Source organism: Amphimedon queenslandica, unplaced genomic scaffold, assembly GCF_000090795.2.
Source record: "Amphimedon queenslandica unplaced genomic scaffold, v1.1 AMPQUscaffold_13473, whole genome shotgun sequence".
Classification (NCBI taxonomy): Eukaryota; Metazoa; Porifera; class Demospongiae; order Haplosclerida; family Niphatidae; genus Amphimedon; species Amphimedon queenslandica.
In genome coordinates, this window is record NW_003546291.1 from 58,955 (window position 1) to 70,270 (window position 11,316).

The window sequence follows — 11,316 nt, forward strand, 5'->3', positions numbered from 1 at the left end:
TATGGAAAAGTACAACAATGATATTGATATTCAAAGATAAAGTAGCTATGGCCGACTCATTGTAGTTACTGCATATGTAATGAAATTTATTACATTAATGAGACTGAAGACTCTCATCATCAACAGACATTAGGAGAAGAATTGGGGAAAGCCAATACAAGATACCAAAATGGTTTAGGGTTTCTCTCCGGGGAGTAAATAATTAAACAGGAAAAGTTGCACAGCCTTAACTCACTTTCTTTAGAGTCCTAAATGAACAACAGGAACCGAGTAGCTCAATGCTAGTGAAAGCATGTCAATGACAGCTTTGACACGCCCAACCGAGCATTCCAGGATTTCCAGCCAGGCGTGGCATGATAGCTGCTATAAAGCTGAGTTTTGCTCACCATGAATTTTCAAAAAACTAAAAAAGAGCAAGAGTGCTGAAACTTTACTGAAAACAGAAGAGTAGGTTCTTGCCCATGCAATGCATCCGCCAGAAAATCCAGGTGGTTTGATCATCCCTGCTTGCAGGTCTCTATTATGTCTAATATGTCTATTAGTTCGAACAAGGACATCAAACTAACTCCACCAGTCGGAGAAGGATTATGTGAACTCCTTTATTTCGCCAAAGGTAATATAATTATTCATATTTATTGTAGTGAAATTCATGTTCTGTTTACTCCATATTACTCCTTATAGAACCAGAAACAGGACAATTAAAAGTCACCAATAACTGTAGTGATACGTCTCCCAGTTATTATACTGGCCAACAATACAGTTGATGCATGCTCACGTAAGTAATAATAATTTTTACTAAGTATCACACAAATTACTTTTTACCGATGTTTTTATTTTAGATTCCAATAATAGATGACTGCCCTCAAGTTACAAAAAGTTGATGCAGTTGAAAGCCATTAATGCTGCATTGCAGGAGCTCAAAGTACCATCATGAAGTAACTTTTAGTTTGACTGATGATTTAGCCAAACAAATTGTTCCACAGACAAAAACTTCCAACAAGATCTTAACTAACTGGATGTAGCTTACTCCACCTTGCCAACAGTTGGAAATATAATAGTTACAAAGCACTAGATCCTGTATCAGTTGTTACAAAAACTAAACGACCAGGTGTCAAGTTCTGTCATTTTTAAAATAAAAAAAAAATGCATTTCTGTTGTTGACCAACTTAATTTTTTTGCTGTGCTAAAGATCAGTAATAGTCAATCCATCTAATAGCAAAGAAATCAAGCACAGCATCTTGGAGAAGTAGCACTAAACAGCATAGTCGCCATTTACTTGCAAGATGTAACACTGTCATTGGGATTGAAATTAAGAGAAATGTGTCTTCTATATACAAAGGTTACTAAAAATTTTCATCTTCAAGAAGTGATTTATGTATACATAAACCAAAAGGCAATGATGTCTTGAAAGCACTCAATTAAGCTCCCAGGAAAGGTACAGGGACACAACATAAGTCCTTCAAGGTTGTTGCAATCACAATTGGTTTTACAAGAGAGTAGTGGTGATGATGGTAGTGATAGTGATGCTACTCAACAAGCAGCAAAGGTGAAGCATTTTTAATAAACTTACTCTAAATTACTTAATACCACTCAACTTTATCTCTTAGATTCAGTTATTGTTCACATTTTATTGTTTAAAAAAGTTATGAAGCATCACCTATTTTAGGAGATAATTAATGCCCAAAACATAAAATTCGACAAAGACATTGCGATAACTTTTGGAGGGAATCTGTTATGTAGATATGTATTCCATGCTGTTGGCCCTATTGCTGCCGAATATAAAGGCAATGATAGTGAGATATATAGATTGATAGAACAGGTAGTGATTAATTGTCTTGCTAATGGGAACAGAGTAGAAGCAAAATCCATAGCTTTCCCTGCAATAAGCGCAGGGGTCTTTGAAGTAAACCCTCGTTTGTCTGCAATGGCAATAATCAATACTATAGTATCATTTAACCAATATAAAGAGCATTTCTTAAATGAAATCCATATCGATATAATTGATGCAAAAACATACGAGATTTTTGTGGAAGAATTGATGAAGATTGAAAATGAGAGGAAAAAGAGTACTCAGCCTTCTTTTGTTGTGAACAATCAACTTCAAGTTATACTGGTTAATGATGATATTCTGAATATCAAAGCTGATGCTATTGTTATTATATGTGATACTGAGCTAAGATTCGCTTCAGAAGTAGGAGAAATGCTCGATAAACATCTTATCATTATTATTAGTATCATTATTATATAGCTTGTGCTTACCACCAGGAAGAAATGGTGTCCCAAAGAAAAGGTGCATGCTTTCGATCAGCATGATTCATTTATCAAAGACACACAAATTGCAGTGAGGTCCAGAGCTCTAAACCTTAAAATTATTCATTTAGAATTGCTGGTTTGTCTCGTTATTAAATATTAATACAATGAGAGGAAGAATGAGTTTGGTCACTAAATAAATTAATTAAATTACTTCTTGTGGTTTTGGTGTCGGAGCAGGAGCTGGCTTTATCTTGCTCACCATGACGACGACAAAATTCGAATCCGTGCAGGCTGGGTTTTTTAATCCTAAATTTTTTAGATTTTTGTGAATTTGACATTGTTTGACATTTTTTTGAAATTTGATTTGACCTGAGATTATACTCAAAGGCTTATCCAGTTACGCAGAGGTATAGAGCCTTGTTTTGTATATAAATGAGCAATTCTCATCAGTCTCAAAGAGAAAAAGACTAGTAAGGTGATGGAAAAAGTGCCTTGCCGCATTTGCAAGACTGGACCACTTGACATAGAACATCACACATCAGGAGAAAACACTCTGATCTTATTAATAGCGAAAGAAGGACAGTGATAGAAAAGTCAAAGCTGGCAATGAGAAAGGAGTTAGTGTTTGTAAGGAATCATCTTGTAGGGAAGATGACAGGAGGACATAGCATTGGGATTTGAGAGAAGGAAACACTGATGAAGGACAGTGATAAAAAAAGTCAAAGCTGACAGCGTCACGTATAATTTCTCTCATTTGTAGAAATCAAGGAGGCACCAACTAGAAGAGATAGTTAAAACACATAATTATGAACTTTTAATTTGTGATGTAAGCTAATATTGAGACCTTGAAAGGTTTACAGAGTATGTCAATACTACATACACAGCGTCACTGGTGCTAATCAGCTAACTGCCTGCTCAGAAAGCAATCCAGACTTTAGATACAGTTTTCAAAATGTCTGGATTAAAGCTAAGTAGTGTCATACAATGTCACTAAGTGGGACATGGACCGTGTGACCAGATATAAGAATTGATACCAGAGTACTTAATACTGGAGCAAAACTGACTCCCCAACACTTCACTGAATATAATTCCATTAAAGTTGCATTGAAGGCAGAAAACCAGTCCAATAAATAGCCTCATACATTCTCTAAGTTTGGAGAAGAAGTGGCATAAATATTTATATCTTGCAGTTCAATTTAAGGTCATAAGATGGGTAATCCAGCATGAGACATTTTAATTTGTTTTTTTAGCAGATTTAGTAGTCTTCATCAGAATCATACTGAGGAGTTCAAAATTATGAAAGTTGAGGGCAATGGAATAGCGATTAAGAGCCTAAAACAAAAAATGTCAGCCAATGAACACTTAGTGATGAGGGACGTCATTGGGTATATCGATTCCTCCTAAAGTACAACCACACAAGGTTTATAGTGCTTTAAATGGCGTATAAAAACCAAGAGCAAAATTCACTGATTAGTTCATTGGCATTAACACTTGCATGTACCACAAACACTGGATCTACTCTGATGGTGTCAAGTATTGATCCTGACACTACTGGTCTACAAACCAAAATTTTCAACAAGACATTAACCAACTTGATCTAGTTACCAATAGTTGGAAATATAAAAGAGTAACAATATTTATAAAGTATTATTTTCTCAATTTTTATATAGCTGCTCAGGGGTTTACAATTTTTGGAGTCCTCCAAGAATTGCTTGGATTTCTTCTTGCAATCATAATGGTAAGTATTAAAAATGGGGATTGCTCCTTAATAAACATTATCTATATAATGTTTATGATGTACTTCATAGACAAAAGAGACACCCAACAAGTACAGAGGCAACAAATAGCCTCATTAGCCAATCATATGGAGCTAATGAGACAGAACAAAAGCCTGCAGCAGCAGATGCTGGCCAAGCTGTCACAATTGTAGGCAGCAGTACAGCCTGAGCCTGGGGATCACAATGAACTTTAAGTGAGGAGGAGGAAAAGGTCCAGGCCTGCAGAGAATTTTATTTAATAGTAAGTATGGCAGTTAATGGTCATTTATGACTATACATGTACGTATCTCCTGGGGTTATTGTTTCACTCTTGCTGCTGCCAATACCTGGCAAAGTAGTAGACAAAGTTAGGGCTGGTCTCTTTGTGGACTTGAGGGAAATGTTCCCTGATAACGCTGCTCTAACCAAACAAATATCAGAGACTGGCTCAAGCTCTGGATCCAAACTGAGGGAACTGGAGGAAGTCATACATGTACGACTTTAATTTAGTCCTGTACGACTGAGAGGGTTTCCATAAAATGCCAAACAATTTTCCATACAAATAAGGTCAAATCCATCACTGGATTAAGATATTAAAAGTGACTTGTACAGAGACATTTAAAAAAACCTAGCCATTTTAATCATCCATCCAACAAAGACAAGTTTTGTGCAAGAACAATAAAAGGACATGTGATAAAAGCATTTACTTCCAAGGAATTATTATACAAATATGCTATGGAAAAGTACAACAATGATATATTGATATTCAAGGATAAAGTAGCTATGGCCGACTCATTGTAGTACACTACATATGTATTGAAATTTATTACATTAACAAGACTAAAGATTCTGATTGTTTTGACATCATCCTCAGCTTGCCTTTGCATATTATTTTAATATGTCAATTATATGTTTTGATATGTCTAAAAATCACAAAGTAAGTATATAGTAGCACACATACTCACTAATCTGCCATTTGAAAAGTATTTCAGCTAGCTGTCTATATAAGTAGTTGAGGCTGCTGTGCTAAGACTAAGAGCTTGCAAAGTCTCCAAGTGAGAGTATAATGACCGTGGGTACGACAATTATTGTAGAGTGTGATAACGGCAAGAACTGTGACAAACAACTCAAAAACCTTTTACCTTCTGGAATTCAAAATAGACAAAGGCCTGGTAATTGTTTCGGAGGAGGCAATAGACTTGCAGTGGCCATTGAAACAGTAAAATGTTACTTATCAGTAAGTCACTCTCTAATTTCATTACTCATTTGTAATAGGAATATTGACCTTGGCTATTGGCCTTAGTCTCATGATGGGAGTGTCTGTGGACTTTGTTAGTGAAATACATCAGTTGGGAACCATAAATCAAAGGATATCTCAAATTTCTGTTCCTTGTGAGATATCTCAAAAGCCAAGAGACATAAGAGAAGCTATTCATTGGAAAGGTATCCATGAATGTATGAAACAATTATAATCATGCACCTTAATATAGCATCAGAGTACAGATCATGGATACTCTTTTATTCCATTGTGGCATTACAAGGCATCTTGAAAGATGATTATCTCAACCACCTTAAGTTATTGATTAATGACTCTAAATAATTACAACAACCCTGATTGTAATATGGGCTTTGGTTCCTGTTTCTAAAGTTCTACTACCATAATAAATCCTCCATTTTAATAAGTCTCATATTAAAGCTTCGTTGAATGCTTTTTCTGGTTATTGTAGGAAAGTTGGAAGTTAGAAGTTAATGAATACTGTTTATTTTAGTTTTATCTCAAAGTGATGCATTTGTTTTTAACAGGAGCAACGCCTGCAGACAGTGTCAGGAATTTTGAATTGTTTCTAAGGAATGCCGTCCTTGGCATCGCAGGATTGTGGAGGTTAGAATATTAACTGGTATGACTTTAGAGGAAAGAAGTATATGTGGAACTGTCCCTAGGAAGCTTCTAAGGATACAGCAACAATCTACTCAGTCGGAGTGCCTAAGAGGTGAAAATAATAGCTACGCTGAGGGACAGAGATAAATCTAAATAAAGTATGTCTGTGCTAGGCTGGATGATGAATCCAAAATATCTGATGTGAATGATTTGCTACGTATTGTAGATCCTGTATTACCAGCACAATCAAATCACAGAAGACCTTTGTTGTCTTCATCAAAAAGACAAATAGAAAGGAAAAGTCAAATCCTCAAAAGGAGTGAAGGGGCCATAGATTTAGTTCTTGAAAAATGAAAACAGTACGTGCTAATACCCAAAAGTCAAATAAATGGTCTGTGTTAGAATATAAAAACTGGATACAAGCAAAGAAGGATCAAGGTTGAAAGTTGAAAGGATGAAAGTTGCCTCCTAATGTCACTTTATTGGTCATTTAATTATGGCTGCTAAGCATTTTTATAGTCAGGATATAGAAGAATTTACAAGATTCAACAAAAGGAGTACTTTACTAATGGGCAATATAGCACTGAATGACATAGGTGTGTCATTGTTTCATCAATCAATACCTGACTTCTGTTTAATACCAAAAAAGGTACATGTAGTTGGATGTTTAATTATTTTAACTTTATAGCTTAATATATATTTAGAGATAGTAGAAGTTTACACAGCATTACACACACACATATACTTGTACCATAAATCTTTCTCTCTGCTTCACAGAGCTCATCACTTTCAAGCTTCATCTGATCAGTTAGCAACAATGGATCAGAATTTTGCCTCACAGACCACAAGAACAGGTTCTCCTTCACTCAGGTATTTTCTTTCAGCTTTATCTCCAATGCCCTTTCAATTCCTTTCTAAGTCATCAATTGTTCTTGATACTTGATTCTTGCACTGTGATGGCACGACAGTATAGTGATGAGATGAAAGGGGTGAATGCCGTCACTACATTCTTTCAGGAGTACATTCATTCTAATTTTAGTTCCATGCTTGAAGTTTCTGATGAAGGAGCTAACATTTTCTTGAAATCTCTTTGCTTAGTGAGAGTAAAAAACAAAGATTTGTCTTTTGTGTCTAGTCTAGCAGTGCTCAGCTTTTCCTGACACTAGAAGCTAAGTAGTGTCATGCAATGTCACTAAGTAGGCAGTGAAGCCATCATAAGTGCATTAATATACACCAACAGTATGACTCCATCTCATATGTACACCATACATTATGTGAGGACCAGCCCTTATCCTTTAACAGCTACTTAAGTGACAGTTTAGGGTTGACATTGTGAGGTTTTGATGTAGATTTTCCTCTTCAGGCATATACTACTGTATAATAATAACAGTTCCTAATCTACACTGTAAGTAAGACATGGATTGGGTCACTAAGAGTGTAACTATTAACAAGGGGCAATTTGGTGTCATCTATTGTCATGCTGGGCCTTTCTTTGAATTATAGTTCTAGATTGGCTGAAATGTATAAGCTACAAATAAATTTGTTGAAAGGAACGACCTCCATTGCTTGTTCTACTAATGAAGTCGAAATGTTGGAATTGATACCAGAGTACCCAATACTGGGGCAATACTGACTCTCCTAACACTTCACTGAATATAATTCCATTGAAGATGCATTGCAGACAGAAAAACAGTCAGCACAATATTTTGTTAAGTATTGCCAAGTGTGACCATTTTGACTTGATCCTCATTTGTACAAAATTACAAAATAAAGCACTGATGGTCAGAATTGGCCTCTCACTTGCATCAAACAAGAAATGACAGTTGTCGTGCTAACCACTTCATTACACTCACGAGTGTTAAGGAGTCAAATGACGTTGAATTAAAATGTTAACTCTTAACAAATTCAAGATGGGAGACAACAATGAAGCAGCAAAAGTGGGCATACTGCCACAGCTTCAGGATCATTCATTTAACAAAGCTAGTGCATGCTTACCATAACACTATCAGTCCAGCACCAAGGTGAATTGATAAAACAATTAATGGAGCAGGGTCAGATAATATGACAATGATTGAGAAAATGACTTTTGGGCCAATATGATGATAGCGGCTTGACATTCGTCATTTAAGGCACTTGGAAGTGATGTATGCTTTGAGAAAGTACAAATTTACAGGATGAAATGTCGTTGGCCAAATTTTGTCAAACATGGCTAAAATGATACATATACATGTTCTCATGTTGTGTATTAACTTTGAGCTCATTCTGATCAAATTTAAATTTATTATGAATTTTTAACATTGCACAATACTTACGTAGGACTAGAACTGGGACTTTGGCCAAATTTCGTCAAAATAGCGAGAAAGAATTCTCCATTTTTATAATTTTTTCCTCATAGACATACAAGTTTTGATGTTGTAGAGAACATGTGAGCTGATTCCAATCAAAATTTATCAATTCTTAAACTTGCTCCAAATGCCATGTACTGTATTATAGTAGTGATTGCAAAGCATGCTATTTAGCTCACTTAGCATGCTTTGTGGGAAAGGCTGGTTATGGTACACAATTCTACAGCATATACTTCCACTAGTTAAAACAACTCATATTCTTCAAATCATTATTTGTCGTTCAAAATCATTGGATAGATGTGGCATTAAGCATATTATGAAGCAGCTAAGTTATTCGAGTGTTTGATTCCATTTACAAACAAGACAAAAAAATAGTATTTAATTTATTTGAAAATTCAGGACAAGAAACAGCTGTAGTTAATAAACTAAAAAAAGTTGGAGGACAGGACTGTAGTGTATTTGCCATCGCTATTGTCCCACTTTATTGTCAGCAACTTTGGGATCTCTTCCATTAAAGATATGGTCATTACAACAGTAATAAACAGATTCTTGTATGCTTCAAAATCAGATGGTTTCACTTTAATTTTGTAGCTGCACATTCATTTCACATAGCTAATATGATTAATAAAAAGGCTCATAGACCAGCTTTTACAATGAGAGTATGACCACCATTACACTGGAGTAGGCTGCTGTCTTACTCCTACACAATTCCTACTGCAAGCATTGATAACACCACTGGCTCCTCTCAGCTCTTTAATATACTGACGTCTTCTATACACTTCATCACTCAGGAGAAAAGGGTGACCCCTCTTTTCATTCACAATCTTTTTATTGGTTTCTCATTTCCAAACTTGTCTCTTTGATTCAACAAAAAAAAAAACAGAAATTCGAATGAAAACAAGACTCTTGACCTCTTTACTCGCTATAGCAATGAAGGAAGGAAAAACTTGCACACATAGTGGACCATTGACATAAGGAAGAACAGTAGATTTGTTCAGAGCAACACAAGGAATCCACAACAAGGAAAAATTTGCTACACTTTTTGATAAATCAAAAAAATTCATTAAAAGAATCCAATAATACCATATAAAACAAATAATTCACAGAAATCCACCAGTAATCCAGAAAATCCTAGACATAATCCAAAAAATCCAAGCAAGAACCCAAGGCAATCCAGTCACAAAATTCAAGAATTTACTGTCAGTGATTTATTAACCATTACAAATAGTTAATTAAATTAATTAATGGTTAATTACCTTTAATAAAATGGTGGATACTAGTTATTATATGATCAAAAATTCAAGCAAAAAAAATCCAAGAAAATCTAAAAAAAGTCCCCCATAAATCCAGTCAAAATCAGGGTGGGTTTTGAATTTGGTACATTTTTGGAGGCCGTCACCGACCCCTTGAAGCAGTGTCATAATAACAAAGGTGTGGCTTTGACAAAGTTAATTAAACGGAGGTGTGATGTGTTTTATTATACATTCACAATTCATAAAGACATCCGTGAGATTCGTGAAAATTGCGTACCTTGCAGAAAACGACTTACATGTATAAGGTATTCTGTTTGGTACTTTACTATACAATAGCATGGAATACATCGTGTACATTCTACATGTACATCAGACTACATGTAAAAGCATAATATTCATACGACTAAACCAAAAAATGTTGTAATGCCAAAGGCAATGGGACTGTAACCGTGTCCCAGGTCCCACTCCACTAGAAATGAATGCTCTTTCCAATTCGGGCCAAGTCCATAAAAGGTTGATCAAAGGCATGTATGCTAGTCTACAAATGAGATCTAAACTCAAAAAATCAGGCAACAACACCTGATGCTGGGAGAAGACCAGCTGATCATCAAATGCTTTCATTAGCTTATCCATGCGCATTAAAAAAGCAACAATTAGTACCTATTAAGAAAGATTCTCACCAAAAAAGAATAAAGATACAACCCAGGCAAGCGTCCTCTATCACGTGAGCTGATGTATAATTGCATTAAAAAAAGAATGTACATGTATCATCAAAATTTTGCTATAATTTATAATATTTTAAGCAAATAAAGGCCAAATGCATATGTCTTATATAATACTTTCCCATGATGTGGAATTAATATTAAAGGTAAGAATAATTATGCAAATAGTAAAAATAATGTATGAATATTAAACTGACCTGCCATATTAACTTCAAATAAAAATCAGTTCTGATAACAAAGTCAGTTATACTTGTGGGCCAAGCACATGTGTACAATTATGTCTCATATTCTCTCATGGAATTCAAATCCCACATCACATGTTCGCGACATTTTCAGTGCTATAATAACAATAGTATCTTCAATAACAATAGTATCTTCTATAATATTAATATTATCTTATTTACTGACCATCAAAAGGTGGAAATTTTCCCACATCAGATCCTAATGATACTCAATCTCTGGTATATCCCTCAAATGATGGCAGGCTATCTTTAAGATTATCATCAACATCTAACACAAAGAAAACATCAATATCAATATTCCATAATTGGGTTCAACAAAATGACACAATTAATGCCTATGAAAAGTTAAAACATTCACCTATAAATATAATTTTCTTCTCAGCAGTTTTGTGCCCATATATCTATGTCGTGCCGGCCCACCTCTTGCTGGACGAAGACGCTAGCTAGTCTCGCTAGCATTAAAGTACTTTATCTAAAATGAAAAATAAAATAATCATTTTAATTTTTCTTAACCCACTCTCCTACTTGGCAAAGTATCTAGCGGATTCTTTTAAAACTTCTTCCACAATCCAATCATGAAGCCTTAGCCAATCATTTTAATCAATGCAGCCGCTAAACATTAATAATAAACAAGTCCCATAAATGAATAAAAATTGCGATAGCCCACATACTCAATAAATAATGGCTGGATCTGATGACTCCAAAATTGAGATCATCTCTCCTAAATCACTCCTAAAAGATTCTTCTTCAGAAAAATGTTATCATCTCCATCTTTACCATCATGCTAGCCACGTGCGACGCGTGAGTACACAATGGCAGGGGTGGGCCAGGAATCCACTGCGCATGCGTAGAGTCACTAATGAAT

General features: G+C 35.2%; 1 long non-coding RNA gene across 1 annotated transcript; it reads right to left on the minus strand.

The window, feature by feature from the left end:
• Positions 1-10,411: 10,411 nt before the first annotated feature.
• Positions 10,412-11,239, minus strand: LOC109580883 (uncharacterized). Its single transcript, XR_002184430.1, has 5 exons — positions 11,123-11,239; positions 10,977-11,063; positions 10,810-10,923; positions 10,618-10,719; positions 10,412-10,547 (listed from the first exon to the last, which is right to left on the minus strand). It is a non-coding gene; the product is annotated as an uncharacterized LOC109580883 (long non-coding RNA).
• Positions 11,240-11,316: the final 77 nt, after the last annotated feature.